Source organism: Myodes glareolus, chromosome 16 (assembly GCF_982192425.1).
Source record: "Myodes glareolus chromosome 16, mMyoGla1.1, whole genome shotgun sequence".
Classification (NCBI taxonomy): domain Eukaryota; kingdom Metazoa; phylum Chordata; class Mammalia; order Rodentia; family Cricetidae; genus Myodes; species Myodes glareolus.
This window is the reverse complement of record NC_142041.1, coordinates 60973398-60992757: the sequence shown is the minus strand read 5'-3', so window position 1 is coordinate 60992757 and position 19360 is coordinate 60973398. Positions and strand designations below refer to the sequence as shown.

Sequence of the window (19360 nt, the reverse complement as noted above, 5' to 3'; positions counted from 1 at the left end):
TCCCCTTGGTGTGTCTCATGCAGTGAGGCTCGCCACGTGCGAGCATGTGAGTGTAAAATAACTATGGCAATGAGATTCGGAGTCTTAATTTGGATTTGATTTCAGCTTATGATTTTAATGTCCATAAGGAAGATTTACATTTCCTAGAAGGCGGGATATTCTTGGAGCTGTGTCTGAAACTGAGCCCAAGTTATGATCTCATTTGATTTGTGAACTTTGTTAATAACTATCATCGTCATCATCTACCAGGTATTAAGTGGTCATTCTGTGCAGCCACAGTGCCTACGCCATTTGATTCTAACAGTGAGCTTTCTTTTTTTAAATTTTTAACCCATGTTGGGATGATTAGTATGGTTTATTCATAGACTGACTGAAGTTCAGAAAGGCAAACTTTTTATCCAAAATGACACAAATGTTTAAGTGTTGGCTCCAAGATTTTTCCACCCCCAGCATTATCCCAATCCAGAGTTCACACTTCTAACTTTAAAGGACACTGAGGATTTCCCTGGATGATGGGACTCTAGATGCCTCAGAACAATAAATAGAGGTGGTGATGAGATCCCTATGAAGCAATTCTCCTTGCATGATACAGAAAAGGACAGATTCCGACTTACTCATAATATACCTATTAGACCTCCCCCTTGACCTAGTTGACATGCAAATGATACCTATTACATCACGTTTTCTTTTAGATAGAGGTGGTAAATATTGGCAACAGTTCAGGCAACTTGAAAACTTTTACACTAAATGTAAGTTAGCATACATCTTTTAGAAGCAATGCTATCATTTGTGTGTGTGTGTGTGTGTGTTTGTATTAGATGTGTGTATACATGCTCCTCCAGGTGCATCTATGTTTGTCCTATATACATATGTATATATTCCTCTCTGTGTGTGTGTGTGTGTCTGTGTATATGTGTGTTTGTGGTGGGCATGTCTCTGTGTGTGTCTGCCTCTCTCTGTGTGCCCATGCATGTGTATGTATTTGTGACCATGTCTGTGCATGTGTGTCTGCTTATGAATCTGTGCATAGGCCAGAGGTCGACATCTGCTATCTTTTGTATTACTCTCCACCTCATATCTTTTAATTTTAATAAAATTATTCCAGTGTGCTGAACCAACTTAAACTATTTCTAGAATCCTTTTTGGAAACTTGTCAACGCCATAGCTTCCTCAGAGTAAGCATATCTTTGTCCTTTAAGTGTAAGGTTATATTTGAAGAATAATGTTTTAATATCCAAAGAGCATTATAAAATACATCTGATGAATAAAATGGGTGATGGAACTTGATATAGTGTCCACCTTAGTTTTTGAGACAAGGTCTCTCATTGATTCCAGAGTTTGCTATTTCAGCTAGACTGATTGGCCAGAGAGCCCCATGTATTTCTGCCTGTCTCAACTCGGCACTTTTATGCCTGGTTAATAAGGTGCTTACCCACTCTAGCCTCGGCATTAATATTTAATTCTTACAGTCAAGGCATAGCCCCCAAAATTGTTTTCTTAAAATGTTATCGCTTTTAGAAAGTCAAAGAATTTGAAAGAGAAATAGCATCAGCGGACTGACGTCATCTGCCCAAGAGTCATGTTCTGAATGAGGACCAGAACCTCCTCTTTCACTTAGACTTTGCAAATTCTGAGTTCACAAGCAAATATAAAATGAAAGCAGAGAGGTAGAAAAAGTATAAATCAAGAATAATGTGACTACTTCATATACAGCCAAACCTACAAACGCCGGTGAGCTGAACCTAATTATTGATGATTCTGGCTTCAACATGCTTCTAGTATTTCTAACACTTCAGTAATAATCAGACTGGAAAAAAAAACACGAAACATAAATAAAATGCTGATTTTGATCTATCACACCCTTCTCTTTTGCATTCTTTCATCCAAAGCAATGTGTCACTCAGCTATCACTGCATATCAAGTTCAAAGGAAGCAAATCAGGCAAAGTAGCCCTTGCTTTCGAGAGCCCAACAGGAGAAGTGCACAGAGCGCTGCAGTTCTGGGTTTGTGCTTCCAGCACATGTTTCAAGGTGATATTGTGGACTGATTATTACACTGGAGTTGTCTTGACGCTTTCCCCTTGATTTAAACATGCTGCTACAAAGGGAGAAAGTGTTAAAACCCCAGGTACCTTCTAGAATATTGTCTCTTTTTATGGTAGCTACAACTTTAGGTGCTGTTTGGTTTTTAAATTCTTGGAGGTTCTATGAATTTGTTAATTTGTTTAACAAATACTTATTGAGTATCTACTACTTATTTAGAATTATATTCTTAACCTTATAAAATTCTAGCAATGAAAGAGCTCCTTAGATTAAAAACCAAACAAAAATAAATAAAAACTCTCAATATAGTGTTCTACAGTAGCTGCACCACAGGACTGCAAACCACATTTATCATGCAGAGTGCCTCGTGTTTTGTTGGGCCTGACTCGAGCCAGACTTAAGTTTAAGAAGTAGATTTTTAGCAGCTTCTTAGCTTCTCTGAGCATTTGTTCCATAAAGCCTAATGAAAATGCTCTCCTTAGACTTAGAAAAAGCTAGGATTCCAAATTTAAAGAGACATTTATCTTAAAAGTCAATTAATATTTAATAACTTTCTGATTAATAATCATGATTTTATGAACTGGAGACATTCAGCATGAAAGCTCCTGGACCCACTTTTTTTCCTGAATCTTTCAGACTGAGGATGAAAGAATCAGGATAGACTATTTCTTCTTAAAGTTTACTTTGCCATCACAACTCATGGTTTCCACTTCTAGACACCACCTTCCTCCTCAAGGATCATGTCTCTAGAATGTTGTTTACACGAACTTCAGAGCCTGACCGTAGGTGATTTTAAAGGATCTAAATGAGTGTGTGTGTGTGCGCGTGCGTGTGTGTGTGTGTGTGTGTGTGTGTGTGTGTGCGTGTGTGTGAGAGAGAGAGAATTACAGAGAGACAGAGAGAGAAAGAGAGACAGAGAGACAGAGACAGGTGAAAAAAATTCAGCTCAGCATCATGCAATACCTTACATGCTTCATAGAATTCATTTTGAGACTACTAAATTTTACAAAACTCCAAACTGCATTAATTGGCAGCCAAAAGCCGTCATTGTTTCAGAAATTGTGTGTGTGTGTGTGTGTGTGTGTGTGTGTGTGTGTGTGTAAATGAGCCAAATAGTTTTGCGTTTGTTGTTACTGTTCTGCGTTTTGCCACTGAATTAAACCGACAGACATGTTTTATAAATAAGCACAGGAGAAAAGAAATCAATAAGAAAAAGAAATGAAACCTGCTAACGGACCCAGGGATGTATTTATGAGACTTTAGAACTTAGGACGTGTGAACAGATGAGAAGAGGCGAGGGTACCTGCTGTCCCAGTCGTCCCCTCCCCCCACCAACACACACAGTCCTGGTCAGGACAGATGACTGGGAGAAAACATGTAGAGTCATATGAGTCAGATACTTACAAAGATAACACCCTGCATTTGTGTCTCTATTTTGTGCATATCACAGAAAGCAGGAAATGACACCCAAACAGGGATTCCTGTGGTTAGAAACAAGGAAGTACCTGGGAGATCATCTGAGATAAAGCAGGCACTACGTGCTGGAAATGACTGATATGCTTACAAACAGTAAATATGATGGCCAATATTGTTAGAAAATACCACTGCTTTTGAAACCCAGGTTTCCTAAATTAATTCATGCTAATAAGAGTCTAGACCTGCACTTTCCAGCATGGCCACAAGCCATCACTGCTACTTAACTGTAGATGAGATTTAAGTGCGATTTTTCAGTGTCAGAAGTCACATTTTATGTATCCCATAGCTCATGTGGCTTGCGGTCACTGTCCTGGAAAGCACAGACAGAAAATAGTCCCTTTCTCTCATGAAGTTCTGCAAACCTGCCCTTGCAGCACTGATGCCGAGTTTGTTCTTAATGCAGAAATAAGTTCTCCCCTCTAAAGTGTCCTGGAAACACTAAGCTTGACCTCATCTGTATTTGCATTCCTGTTTACTGACCATCTGTATTCTCAACAGTGACAGGTCCTAAGCGCCCAGTCACACTCTAGTGTCTCCTAAATTCTGGGAACACCTTCGTCCTCGGCAGAAGAGTATAAAGAGGATCCGAGTGTAAACAGTGCAGAGTTGGGGCGTGGTCGTTTAGCATTAGGAAAAGAAGAAAAAAGACGAGAAAGAATCTAAGAATGACATGAACAAACGCACAGTACCAAATTAACTAAAATGGTAGGGAAAGCAAGAGTCCTTGTGCGTAAATTGTAGAGGAAGTCCGAGAAAGACAGGTTACTCACATGGTGACGGCACAGGGAACGGAACTGCCCACTGAATCCCTTCATTAGTACAAGACCACTGACTGGTTTTTTCAGATAAAGGTAACTGGGTGGAGCCCTAAAAATCACTAAAGAAAGAGGTTTCTCCTACACCTCATGTTCCGACAAATCACAGCGCTCTGCATCATGTGGCTTGGCCATTTTTATCCCACCTGTCTTAAACTCAAACACCGGCTGCTTTGGCACCTGCTCCCACAGGGCATCCTATTCTATCCTATTCTGAAAGCTCCAACTCTGTGGACTGCCGTGTGTCATCCGTACCCACTCTCTCCAGATGCACCATTCTCCCTGTCTGTCTTCGCTCCTTGTGGGGCAGGTTCATCCTGGCTGTTAAATTAGGAGATGGCATACAGAGAGACACATACGGCTAAGTCCTGAGCTCCACAGAGGATAGAATCGCCTCTGGAAAATATGTTGGCACGGCATCTCAACCCTCCTGATTTAGCACACCACAGCCCACAGGCAGTTTCTTGCCTTTCTTTCCAGAACAGTTGATAATCCAAAGGAGCATCATTGGTCTGGACCTAGAGTAGAGTCACTACAATCAACATGGAAAGAGGACTGGGGAGGTGATGCCTGCTTTCGGATGGACAGGAATACCATGAAGGTAAAGACTCAGTTTGTTTAACCTCGTCACCTAGCAGAGCATTTCCTATCTGAAAAGGGCCTAATAAATATTTGCTGAACTTGTCTCTTAAAGGCTGCCTATGATTTCAAACCAGAGGCTCTGTGAAGTACTAATAACTGCTTCTTTGTGAAAGAAAGGAAGAAAGAAAAAGAAAGGAAGAAAGGAAAGAAGGGAGGAAGGGAGGAAGGAAGGAAGGGAAGAAAAGAAAAGAAAAAGAAAACAAACTAACCCACAGTGGATTGTTATACTATTCGAACCAAGTGTCCTTGTCAAAGTGAGACAAACATTATCTAAAATGTTCCACATAATAAGCTACCTGTGACCTTAGGAGCCATCCACTGGCTCCTTGACAAAGAACCATGGCACAGTTCTGGATGGAGAGGAAGAAGGATCTGGAGGAAGGAAAAGTTAGCAAAGAGAAATATGAACCATTAGAAAAGCCCTTGTGTAAGAAACGCTACATACATTCCAGGAGCAATGACACCTAATATTTAATTAGAATTAGTTTCTTGTCTATGCTATAATTACCATCCTTTATCCCAAAGCACCCAGTCAGAGTCTGTTACATACTAGAGTCTTATAATAGCGAGGCTTCAGAGAATAGAGGAAGATGTGTCCCATAGGAACATGTGCCAGAGGTCTGGGAAGAGAGCCAAAAAGAAGATAGGAGTATGTGTTGTGCCATCCAAAGTACTGGTTAACTGGTGATTGAGCTGAAGTCACACCCAATTCCCCCCTAACTTATTTTGAAGGAAGATGACTACAACCAGGATGGCTACGTGTCCATCTAAATTTATGCATTACCTTCATTTGAGACTTGTCACTGAGAAGCTCCCATTAAGACAAGGATTTAATTTCCAGCCCCATTCATCTGGGTTGAAGTTTGAAAAATATTCACCAGTGGAATAGCCCCCAAAATGTCTCATATCAGAGTCAAGGTATTTAAGAAGTAGTTGAGATTGATTATAAATCTATCTATCTATCTATCTTTCTATCTATCCATCCATCCATCCATCCATCCATCCATCTATCTACCTACCTACCTATCAATCTATCATCTATCTACCTTTTGCTGTCCCCTCTTCCATCTCTGGTGATACTCTCATTCTTTACCTTTCATTTTCCTTCCCTCACTCTCTTTTCTCTTTTTGTAAATTTTAAAGAAACATACATCACATTAAATAGCTGCATTATCATTATCCTACCTTACTCTGAAATTGAAATTGGTACCCTGAAGGAGGTGTTGCCTTTACAAAAAACTAAATATTGTGACAATGGCCATCAGCAAGGAAACCAATACAGAACTCAGTAGCTGGAGACTGCTATGTTCTAGCAAAACTAAAGAAACGCAGGACCTGCCTATAACTCCAAAGGAAATTATTAGAATGTTAGCATGAGGTGCTTGCTCCTTACTACTTGTAATGAGGTATTAACAAATAACTGCTGGCCTTGGGGAGGAATTACTAGTTTTATAACAAAGACAGGGGGAGTAGCTGAAGTCTGGAAAGTAAGACCATAAAATATGGAACTCACTATTAACAAGATTCCAAAGAAGAGAGACAGCCTGCAGGGAGTTCTGGGTGATAAAAATTCACCAACTCTTTCCAAATGGACAAAATATTCCACACTCATTGCAGCCTCACTAGCTGGTCAGCAGTCAAGGCTTCTGTGAGGGGGACACTCCACCACCACCCCACATTGGACCCAGTAATCTACAAGTCCCACTCTGCCCAACAAAACCAACTATCCATCATGGCACCAGTGGCCCCCAGAGCCTCAAGCACCACCTCCACCAGTTGGAGAAAGAGATGGGCAGACACCAGTGCAAGAATACATTCAACAAAATAAAGAGCAACGTGGCATCACCATAGCCTAGTGGTTCTACAACAGCAAGACCTGAACATCCCAGTGTAGAAGAAGCAGAAGAAAATGGCCTTAAAAATAACTTTATGAAGATGATAGAGATCCTTAAGGAGGAAATATAAAATTCCCTTAGAGAAATTGAGGAGCAGACAAACAAAGACAAGTAAGAAATCAATAAATCATTAAAGAAAACCAAGAAAGAGAGATCAAACAGGTGAAGAAAACAGTTCAAGACGTGGAAATTGAAATAGAGACAATAAAGAAAACACAAACTGAGGGAATTCTGGAAATGGAAAATCTGGGTAAATGAACAGGAACTACAGATGCAAGCATACCCAACAGAACAGAAGAGAAGGAAGAGAGAATCTCTGGCATTGAAGATATGATAGAGGAAATAGATTCATCAGTCCAAGGAAACATTAAAGCCAACAAAGTCATCACATGAAACACCCAGGAAATCTGGGATACCATTAAAAGACCAAACCTAAGAATAATAGGGATAGAAGAAGAAGTTCAGCTCAAAGGCACAGAAAATATGTTCAACAAAATCACAGAAGAAAATTTTCCCAGTCTAAAGAAGGAAATGCTTATGAAGATACAAGAAGCTTGCAGAACACCAAACAGACTGGACCCTCCCCCCAAAAAAGTTCCCTTGCCACATAATAATCAGACCACTAAATATACAGGATAGAGAAAGAATATTAAGATTTGCAGAGGAAAAAGGTCAAGTAACATATAAAGACAGACCCAACAGAGTAACACCCCATTTCTCAATAGTGACTCTGAGCCTAAAGGTACTAGGCAGACATTATGCATGGATGTAAGGCCAGACTGGCATACTCAGCAAAACTTTCAATCACCATAGATGAATAAAACAAGATATTCCGTGACGAAACCAGATTTACACAATATTTATGCATAAATCCGACCCTACAGAAAACACTAGAAGGAAATCTCCAACACAAGGAAATTAGTTGCATCTATGAAAAGACAAGTAGATAATCACATGCCAGAAATTCTCAAAGATTTTCTCAAAGAGAAGCACACACACTACCATCAAAATAACAGGAATTAAAAACCACTGATCATTAATATCCCTTATGAACTCAATTCACTTATAAAAAGACACAGGCTAACAGAGTGGGTACAAAAACAGGATCCATCCTTCTGCTGAAACACACCTCAACCTCAAAGACAGATATTACCTCAAAGTAAAAGGTTAGGAAAAGATTTTCCAATCAAATGTACCTAAGAAACAAGCAGGTGTAGCTATCTTAATATCTAACAAAATTCATTTCAAACTAAAATCAACCAAGAGAGATCGAGAAGGACACTTATTGCTCATCACAGGAAAAAGTAATCAAATTGAAGTCTCAATTCTGACCATCTATGCCCCAAATACACGGGTACCCACATACGTAAAAAAAACATCACTAAAGTTAAAATCACACAAATCAAACCCCACACACTAAGAGTGGGAGAATTCAACACCCCACTCTCACCAATGGACAGTTCTGCCAGACAGAAAATTAACAAAGATATAAGGGAACTAGCAGATGTTATGAGTGAAATGGACTTAACAAACAACTATAGAATATTCCACCCAAACACAAAAAAATATGACTTCTCAGAACCTCATGGAACCTTCTCTAAAATTGACTACATACTGGGCAACAAAGCAAATCTCAACAGATACAAAATTGGAATAAAATAACAGCCTGTCAGCAAATATCTCATTGATGCAGTTCCCTAACCACCCAAGCCTACATTGGTGATGATTCCAAAGGTGCCTGTGCTGGCTAGTTTTATGTCAACTTGACACAAGCTAGAGTCGCAGGAGAGGAGAGAGACTCAATTGAGAAAATGCCTCCATAAGATTGGGCTGTCAGGAAGCCTGTAGAACAATCTCTTAATTAGTGATTGATGTGGAAGGGACCACCCCATTGTAGGTAGGACTACCCCTGGACTCTAAAAGAAAACAGTCTGAGCAAACCATGGTAAGTAAGCCAAGAAGCAGCACCGCTCCATGGTCTCTGCATCAGCTCCTGCCTCCATGTTCCTGTTCTGCCTGAGTTCCGGTCCTTACCTCCTGTAATGATGAACTGTGATGTGGAAGTCTAAATCAAATAAACCCTTTCCTCCCCAAGTTGCTACTAGCCATGGTGTTTCATCCCATCGAGAGTAACCTTAACTAGGGCAGTAATCATTGGAGATTTGTGTATTTAAGACATGAGCAAAGAAATAAAGTGAGTTCAAGGAATGTACAAAAGAAGTGATGCTCACTGTGGTCAGTGCGAGAACAGAAAGAAAATACATCCATGGCTAAGGACAGTTTTGGGGGAATTTCACAGTCAAAGAAATTCAAAGCTGACCCTAAAGAAAAAAATCAATATCTTCCTCCCCTTCTTTCCACCCTTGTTTAAAGTAGGCACTTTATCTTATCCTGCATGTATTCCACAAGAGTCTATTTGTCTCCCAGGTGGTACTCTTATCTCTCATAATTCAACCACCTCCAATTCCAGTTTAGAGATTGCCTCTGAAACATGAAGGGAAACGTGTTGCTTTTGTTTGTAATTCCTCACAATCCTAATAGCCTGTCCCATGGGACAAAACCCAAACGTCTTAGGATGCCATATAACACCCTGATGTCCAATCCTGTCTCCATTTTCTTCATCCCCCTCGGATATCACCTTTCTAGAGAGAGCTGCCAACCCTGAGCCAATCACCAGCCTAGATTTTTTCCTGATAATGCTTAGAAAATGCTGGTCCCTCTGTCTCCTTCTCCACCTGGGGAATGCTTACTCATCTTTTAAAAATGAGCTTGGATGTCACTTCATCTGGGAAGGTATGTCTGACACGCCCACGTGGGAAATGAAGCTCCGAGAGCTCCAATGGGAACAGCCGCGCCAGTGAATCTTACACATTGTTCTCACTGTTGGGATATCTCAAGGGCTTAGCAAACTTTATGGTTTGATCTTTCTGTTGTCAACTTTGCTTACTGTTTAGCCAACCACTAAACTCACCTTCTTGCCAAAAACTTTGAGAGCCCTGATGACTTATTACTCAGAGAAGCTCCTCTTTCCAGAGAAAAATTAACCCAGCGACCCTGCAACTGGTCAAGGAGCGGACGAAGCGCTCAGCTTTAAAGGGCACATGTGTATCACCTCGCCACCCTCCCAAGTCTTGGGACACACATCAGAAGAGGCAGAAGAAAGACCGTAAGAGCCAGAGGCAGTGGATGACTACAGAAACAGTATCTTCCAGACACAACAGGACAGTTGCAAATACAAAGTCAGAGGATTAAAAGCAGGCAATTGTCCTGCATAAAATCAAGTCAGAGAATAATTCCAGCATGGAGAGGAGAGGTAGGCATGGATTTCCCCCGCCACTCTGAAGAGGTGATAGTTGCTGGGAAAGAAATAAATGGTAAGGAATGTCAACCTGGTGGGTCAAATCACACTTGAGCATATGGCCAAGAGCCCATCAGTATAACAATAGCAAAAATTGGACTTAGTGGGTTAAGGGAAGCAGGAGGTGGAGTATTATGGGTAAGGAAAGGGGGTGGATCTGGGAGGAACTGTGGGAAGAGGTGAATATGATGAAGATACTTTGCATGAAATTCTCAATCTAATAAAAAGGCTTTAAACAATAAAATAAAGAGCTGAAGAATTTCACCTTTTTAGATCAGTCAGCCATACTTTATAACCTCAGTAGCTTCCTCTAATGGGGAAATATAAGGACAACAAGTGCATCGGAAAAGCAGGATGCAGTCCCTTTGGGGGAGTTCTGTAAAGCTAACTAGTCACAGGGATGCAAGAACCTTCACCATATGTGCAGAAACCCTGTGTTCCGTCCTGCAAATGTCCATGTATGTCCATGTATGTCCTTGGACATCTACATGAGCAAAGCCCTGTTTGTTATGTCACTGGATACCAATCCTTTAGCACACAGTATAATTTTACAGAGGCATTTTCTAGGAATGCAACTACCACATTTGGAACATCACCAAGATTTGCTCACCACTTTGGAAAACTGTGTCACCCCATGTAACACTGTTCATGCTAACTGGTTCACTACTACACACACCCACATCTGTTTACAGTGTGCGGTTGTCAGTTAGCGAATGTTTATGTCACTCTAAAATAGCAAATATACAAGTGTTATCACTATCCAAGAGAACATTACATTCATATTCAAAGTTATTTTATTTCTCCATCTCTTTTCTTCTAATCCTCTGCATTTTCAGTAGCTCTATTTCATTCTATTTTCTGTCCAACTGAATCTGAGCACATACATACTGCCATTTTTCCCTAAAGATATTTTCCCTTTATTTGTGTTTTCTACAACAAATTATACTAGTTTAAAATATACGTGTAGACAAGTTATATTGTGTATAAATATCATTTCAGGATAGCAAAGGGGGTATTACAAAATACTGCCTATGAAAGAGGAGGAACTTGATCTGAGGACAGAATCATGACTCTCAATATATGGGGGAATTAAAATAAGCTGTATTTTCTTACAGTGGGATTCTTCTGTGATCCAGCCACTCAGCTGGATTGCCATGCCGCCCACCAAGATCATTTACGGTGTGTTGTGGAGATTTATATCTCTGCCTCTGGACTAAGAAGGCACGATGTCTTACACTCATTCACACAGGACTCAGTGCAGAGGAGAAACGTGGGGGGTCTTTTGGAATGAAATATCAGGTGCGAATACTACAGGCGTTGCTCTCAGAACGGGCTTGCAAGCCAATGCCCTGCCCAGACCAATCTAAGAAAGCCTTCTTTCTGCTCAGAGCTCCTCCTGCACAGCTCTCTCCAGCCTCCCTCCTCCTTGTGGGCCTGCACAGTACTGCACCCACCTCTGCAGCCCCAGGACATCGCATAAGGAGAGATCAATACACATTATTTAAACCAGCCCTTCCCTGGGAACACTACTAGAGATAATGGTCATGGATTTTACTACTAATGGTACTGTTCTTCAAGTATTTTATTGATTTAAAAGACTTTGCTAATTTTATCTGATGATCTGAACATGACTTAAGACTGTTTTTTTAATGAGGAAATATAAGTTTTTAAGTGAACTTTTATACTGCAAGTCAATTGTAGTTTGAGAGACAACTGCATGTACTATGTACCCAGCCTATGAGACACATCTGTGTGAAAAATAAAAGTGTCAATCAATCATGAAGATGAATCCAAATATTTGATTCAATGACATCTTGCAAACAATATTTAATCACTTTATCTTTCAAAGTTGAGCCAGATGGTATTTTCTACATAAACAGAAGCAGTGGCTACTTAGAAAGAACTTTGCTTCAAATATTATTTAAGTGCTCTTGACAAATATTTCAAAGTAAGGCTTTTTCGCTTGTGCTTCCACAATTACAGTTATTAGCTATGCAATAAAACAGAAGCGTTCTAAGAATATACTAGAAAGACTCTATTAGGAGACTAAGCTTCGATTTCCATTAAATATTGGGTTTATATTTTGCAAAGTAAAAGCCGGGGGCACTGATAAATGACTACTAGATTTTCAAATAATTTTCTTTTCAACGATAAATGGAATTTTAAAAACACTATAATGCTAATGCTCTAATGCTATGTTTTATTGAAAATAATTCACAGAACTTAGACGCAAAATTTGACTCCCAGGAGCAGCTCCCTAGTCAGGTCACCTGTGTTAGGCAGATTTCTGCATGTTTTTACTGTTGCATATCATGTGTGTGCAAGTACACACGCAGGGGCCAGAAGACAGCTTTGGCGTTGTTCCTTGGAAAGGCTATTCCTTTCCTTTGAGACAGGCTAAGTGAGTTGGGTTGCATGGACAGAAACTCTCCATCCTGGCCTCATGGGCTTTAGGATTGCAGGCCTGAGCCACCACGCTGCGTCTTCTGTGCGTTCTGGGAATAGAGCCACTGCCCAATCCCAATTCAAGGGGCACTCTAAGCACAGTGTGGTCTAGTATGTTAGATTTCGTCCTCCTCCAACTCTCCTGCCCACCCCAACCCTGACATTTGTCATCCCACCGCTGTTGCCACAGCTTGAAAGTCAGCCTAAAACTGAACCACTTTCTCCTTTCAGATTCACAGTAAACATTTATGGGGCGGGGTAGGGGAGCAGGTGGAGGGGTCGGATAGGTTGTTGTTAAATTAAAACAAAACAAAATACCCCTCCATTTGGTCTTTCCCAAGCTTCCCTTTATCCATAGCACCATGCCCTCTGTAGAGAGAATGCAGAGAATCTAAAAGTGAAAATATCCTTCCTAATTCTGTCGAGGGTCATCTTTCTCTACAGTCCCTAATATCAAAGTGGGTCACAGTGTTCCTGAACCCAAAATACTGAGTTTAAAGTGACTCCTCCCTTTCCTTCCTGTGTGGCTCTGGTTAAGGAACACCTATGAATATTAGATTTCATGTCTGTGTGTGAAGGGCACTACTTATGGTTTCCTAATAAGGTGAGGGTAAGAATAAAGAAGTTTTGCATTATGCTTAAGACAGCACCTGGCTCAATTAAGTGTGGGTTATTGCAGTTATTTTATTTGTTTAAAGAAGACAAAATGAGCATTCTGAACTATTCTCATGCACTCCAAGTCTAAAATTAAACATTTAGCAAACTTTTAGTGCTGTTAATGGGAGGGTTTTCCGAGAAGTCCTAAATTCATAGCCTGTGACAAATTTTCATGATCTCATTCATGAGTTTGCTTTGATTAGCTTATTAAGTACAAAATTGTGAAATGTATTTGTGCATGCAGGAAATCTGCCATTTTGATCTGAAACTGAGATTCCTCAACTCAGACTGCAGAAGCTTTGCTTTGGTTTTGTCCCCTTATGCTTTAAAACCCAGGACGGGCACTGTCTTCCGAGCCTCTGGCATGTGTTCCATTCTGGTCCAGCATTCGTCTGATGCATAATAAGTATTATACCAATTAATGAACAAGTTAGCCAACCTCTTTATAATATTAAATTGCAGAGTAAAAGCAGGTTCAAGTCAGCCTGTGAGAAAGGCATTTTAAAGAGGCTACTGCAGGGCTTGCCTCACACGAGTCAAGGAAACCCTTTTCTGACAAATTTGACTTTCTTCCTTAGAAACTACACTTTGATAATGAATTAAACTACACTTTGATATATGATGGAAGGGAGAAAATAAGCAATAAATAATAATGGACTACAAATCTAGACTTTTAAGAACTTGTGGTACATGACTTTTAAAAGTCTCCAATTGCTCTACTCTATAAAGTTTATTTTATCACCCTGGGAATGACATGACCATAAATTCTTACCTTAAAAATATTCTTGAACTTCAAAGATCTCACATGCAATCCATCCATGCTTTACCTGCCTTGGAAGGCCTTATGAAATTAGCAGGTATCATGCTTTTATGCTAATCCCACTTGATGACTACGTGAATCTAAGAAAACCCTAAAGAGTATTCTGAAATAAACAGAATATCTTAACCTTATCTGTCTATTTTAGAATACACATGGGAAAATTTCCTATCAATGTAAGAAATTTCCCTAGTAACTAGTCTATAAGAGATAGTAAATTGCAAGGAATTAATCAAAGAAAAAGCATGCGCTGGGATGAAATGAAATATATTTTCGCTTGCTTCCTAGGTTGCCAGTAATGCGATCTATTTCTATAAGATGTAGATTGTGCAGTGATCTCTCTACAACAGCAGTTCAAAAAGCCACACATTTTTTTTCCTCAAGAAACAAACTACTTTTCAGTGCTCCACAGACTTAGACATTTTTAAGCATTCAGACAAGCCTAACAAAAATCTGATCAGATATGCCTTTAAGCTGCCAAGAAATGTGATTGAACCCACATCTTGCAATTTCATTTTGTCTAGCAATCTCATTCTTGAACATCTTAGAAGGGCAGGCTAAGCTCCCATTCCTTCATGGCATCAGCAAGGATGCTTTAAACGCCAAATCAAAAGCATTGATAAGGTGATCATTTCTCCCAGCCACTCTGCATGGCCAGTAAACAAACATGCTTGGAGAACTAACTGTGGGTTGGGGTGAAAGCGGATTTGGAAACACTTTCAAGTGGTGCACAGATTGGTTCTCTTCAGGAAAGGGAAAAACAAGAGGTTGGGAACCCAGGATGAAGAGGAAAACGCCAAGTGGCAGGCAGTAGAGTCGTTTTCTGTAACCTGTGTGTAGGGGTTGGTGTAAGAGGGAGATTTGGGGACAGACACCAGGCTTCGAAGAGAAGGTGAAGGCTGAAGGAGAAAGCAAGCAAGGAGAACTGCCAAGTGCTTCGTTCCTTTCTCCAAAGTCTGAGAAGTGCCAGAGAAATAAGAGTATGTAAGACAGAATCCTGCTTGTGATCAACAACAGCTCTGAACAGGCTGGCAGTCCCTGAAGGAGCAGACCACGGGCTTGACTTGGTGGGTCAGCATACATGCTCTGAAGTGGCCTGGCCCACTGACACTTATTCGCATTCTGGACCTTCAGTATTTTCGGAGAGTCTTTGAAACTACCCAATAAGCCATACACTAAAAACAACACCCAAAGCAGCAAAACTAAAAAATACACAGTTCCACGCATAATGGGCCAAACTACTGAACTGCTTAAGTTCTGGTTATGTTAATAACAAAGAACTCTGTCGTCTAAATATCGATATTAAAAGATGAGTGGGGACAATTTTATATTTATTGATGCACTCTGCTCGCGTATCTAGAGTGAAAGAGACCCAACTTTATGACAGGACCAATTTTAACATGTTACTTTTTTTTTCAGATTCTTTCCTGTGAGTCATTCTGTACTGGCAGGTAGGACTTCAGACACTGGACCACAGTCTATTATTTGCTGAGTCTACGCAATGTGCTATCGCTGATAAATAACCACGAGCTGTCTGTCCAACACAATGCTAGGCATTTAAAAAACAATAACAGCAAAAATATTTACTTCTCTTTTGGGATGGGCTCGAAAAATATCAGATTGTCAACAAACCCCCAAACCAATCAATATGAAAAGCTAAAAAAAAAAAAATGTGAAGTGCTGTTTAAATTATGACTTGATTAGAAGGAGTGTTGAACCTGCATGCAATTATCCCAATGCCCGCCGGTGCATATTAGAACCTCCCAGTATTTAGTCTTATCCGTGTTCCTCTTTACTGCTAAAACACTTGTGCAGTCATAAATGTGGTATAAATGGCATGCTTATGCACATTGCACATTGGCACTTTTTATGAATGGATACAAATAAACGGTCCTGTCAGAAAAAATGGACGGCAGGATACTATCTTGACTAGGGTCAGGAGCGGATGATGAGGCAAATGGTAGGTGTCACTCAGGTCAAATGCATTCCCAAGTCCCCTTGGCTGAGCATCTTGGAAACAGCCTTGGAGCGCTTTCCTTAGAGACCTGTTCTAGTTAGCTTCTGGGAACCAAGACTGCTCACTATTGAGGAATAATAGACAAGCATGTCTCTGTGTTCTGAGGATGGTGCACACAACGGAGATAATCACACTCCCCAAGTCTAGTCCGACAAGTGCGTGTATGTGCGCGAGTGTGCATTTACCAACCAAGGGACAGGAACAGAAGGCAACAGGGGAGCCTCTCCTACATATAACAGTTCTCACCCTTTTGGTCAATACAGGCTTGTCAGGGGCTCACACTTGCCTGTCTTCCCCACCACGAAGAAGCCTTGCGTTAATAACCAGTCAGGGCTAACAATCCAGTCAGTTTTGTATGTAAGCCCACTAGAAGCCATATGGCAGTTTCCAGTTCCTTTAGCAACTCAAGTCTGGCTAGGCTGTCTAGGCGAAGCATCTCTAAAGCAGAGCTCTTGGGGAGCAGCAATGCCTGGGCCACTTACCTAGCTCCCACAGACCCTCGCTCCACTCGGCCAGCAGTTCTGGCTCCTGTGCCACAAAGGGAGGTGGGAGTCCCCGCTCCCTCGGAGGGCTCCTCTCCTGCAAAGGTCTTTTCGTCAGTGATGTGTCTCTGGAAATCCCCCTCCCCTCCAACGAGAGGAGGGTCTCCCCCGCTGGCTGAAGCTCCTGGCGGCTTTCCTTCTCTCTTTACATCCCTCACTCCGGTTCACAGTCTCTAGTAAGAAGGCTCACAGAAGACTCATTGGGAGGAAGCGAAGGCATCCTTTAAGCAGAACAATAATCTTCCTCGATCGTCACCCCTTTTCTCCGCGTGGAGCCCCCATCCCCCTGCCGCCGCCACCGCCGCCCAGATCAGAGAGGGCTGGAGTGAGGAGGGAAAAAAATCAAGCGGTGCTCTGCGCGCCGAGCCAGCCCTGGACTTGGGTCTGGATCCCGCTGCCCGAGGCGCGGCGGCTGCCGGCGGGGGCGGCGGGTGCTCGGTGGCGCTCGGTGGGTGTGTGTCTGTGCAGCAGCGGCGCTAGCTGTGAGCGAGAGGCCAGGCGGGGCGCTCGGGGTGCGGATCCTCCGCCCCGCAGCTCTCCGGCCGGGCGCGCACACTCGCCCGCGGCCACCCAGCCTCGCGCTCCGCCTCCCGCGCTCCGCGCACCCGCGGGCTGAGCGACCGCCGCCGCCTCTCTCTCTTTCTCTGTGTCGCCTCCTCCCGCAGCTCCCAGGCAATCGCGGCTCCCGGGGTGGGCGGCCGGGCTGTGCTGCTGGCCGGGCACCTCCGGGAAACGCCAGGCTCGGCCTCCCGGCGCCGGAGCTGTGCGCTCGGCAGGCGACAGCGCCCCCGGTGCCCAGGGCGCGGCCGGGGCGCGGGCGATCGGGCACCGCCCACACCTCGCGGGGATCCTCCCTCTGCTCCCGCCGCTGCCTTGATCTAGGCTCCACACCCACCTGCCTCTCCTCGTGGCTTCCACTCAGCTGCACCAGGCAAGGGGTCCGCAACCCCGCGGCCACCGCAAGCACGCGGCTGGGAAACCCTGGGACGCCCCGCCGAGACGCTCCCGGGGCTTCACGGATTTCCCGGACCTTCTCTTTTCCAGCTGCTCTGCTCTCCCGCCGCCCGACCCCTAAGCGACCAGAACCCGGGCTCCCTGATCCACTATGGGGAACTTGGGCGAGGACACTTGACTCCTGAAGGATGAGCCCCAGAGTAGTGTCCCATAAGCTTCAGAACAGACGGAAGCCCAGGTGGAATGTGAATCCACTTCGGGATCCTCCAGCCGCACTTGGGACCATTCCTTCCTAGTGAAAGTCAACCGGCTTTTCTGTGTTTGAGAATAAAGCTAGATGGGAGGCCGCTTTGACTCTTGCTTCTCACGGGGGCGCTGTTCATACCCTGGCTGGCTTGGTTTAGTAATCTATTTACTGGTTGGAAAACTATGCCAGGATCTCCCTTAGTAAAAGGGCCACACGGTGGATAGCCCAGGCCCCTCCACAACTTAGAGGTGTAATAAATACAATGAATTTGAACAAGATTGTTGGGCTCTGCAGGTTCCTGTCTTAGGCGCACCTTGATGGGTGGGGAATAAAGCAGTCAAAACAGTTGTGTGTCTTTCAGGAAAACACGTAACTTAAAACACCCTTTCTGTCTAAAAGAACCCAGGATATGGGAATATATGCAAAGTTGGGACCCCAACTTTACTTTTGACCACGAATATCTAGATACTGGGTTTAAAATACATCCCATTTAGTCCTATGTACAGGAGGTGTCTTAAATTCCTGCCTCTGTAGATCTGACCTTGTGCTGAGCACTTTTTTTGAGTTGTCAAACTTGCTGAATGCTTTCTCTGAGAAATGATTGTTGTAACTCCATCACCCTCCAACAAGAAATCTCACTTGGCTCCTGTTTTTCTCTCATTGCGACTTCTGAAGTCTGCACACCAAGAAGAGAATGCCTGGATTCTAAAACCTTTATCACAGCCCTGGCCTGTTCCCAAGCTCCAGAGCTACGTCCAGCCAGTCTTTGCAGGAAGTGCATTCCCCTGCCTTCAGTCTTCCCGTATAGTTTACATTTCTCTGCAGACAGCTTGACTCCAAGACCAACCTTGAAGCCATCTCTGCGACTGTGCAGCTATGGCAGTGGGTCCTGTGTTTCTTTACTTCTAGACTATTCTTTACTACCTCTCAGGCCCAAACTACCACAGCCTTTTCCAGGCCCATGTCATACTCTTAACCCTTTAGTGACCTTCATCTTAGACATCCAGAGCACACTGCGCCAGCTTTTTAAAGAGACACGAGGTGCTGTCTGATTTTTATTGCATATGTTTACTTCACTGTATTGTCGTAAACTACAAGCTCCCCCAGGAAGAATTTAAGAATATCTTCACTGTTTTTTCGCCGCATATTTATTCAACAAACACTCTTTGCACAGCTTTTTTTCCATTCAATATTCGTCATTTGAATGGAATCTATAAAAGATATTAAGTTTAGAAAGACATTTTAACTTTTATTTTGGGTATACTGAAACTTCAACGGCACGGTGAACATTTTATACACTTAAAATGATCTTTAAATTTGCAGGCAAATGAAATGATCTAGAAAAAAAAAATCCTGTGTGAGGAAACCCAGACCCAGAAAGACAAATATAATATGGACTCACTCACAAGTAGATACCAGACATAAAGCGAAGGACAACCTGCCTGGAATCCAC

The 19360-nt window shown here is 42.5% G+C and overlaps 1 protein-coding gene across 1 annotated transcript in view; it reads right to left on the bottom strand.

Annotated features, from left to right (window-relative positions):
* Kcnb2 (potassium voltage-gated channel subfamily B member 2) overlaps positions 1–17381 on the bottom strand; it is a 417473-nt gene extending 400092 nt beyond the window's left edge. The window contains exon 1 of the mRNA XM_048420430.3: positions 16647–17381. The gene's annotated coding sequence lies outside the window, so the exon portion shown is untranslated. The remainder of the gene's footprint in view (positions 1–16646) is intronic.
* Positions 17382–19360: the final 1979 nt, after the last annotated feature.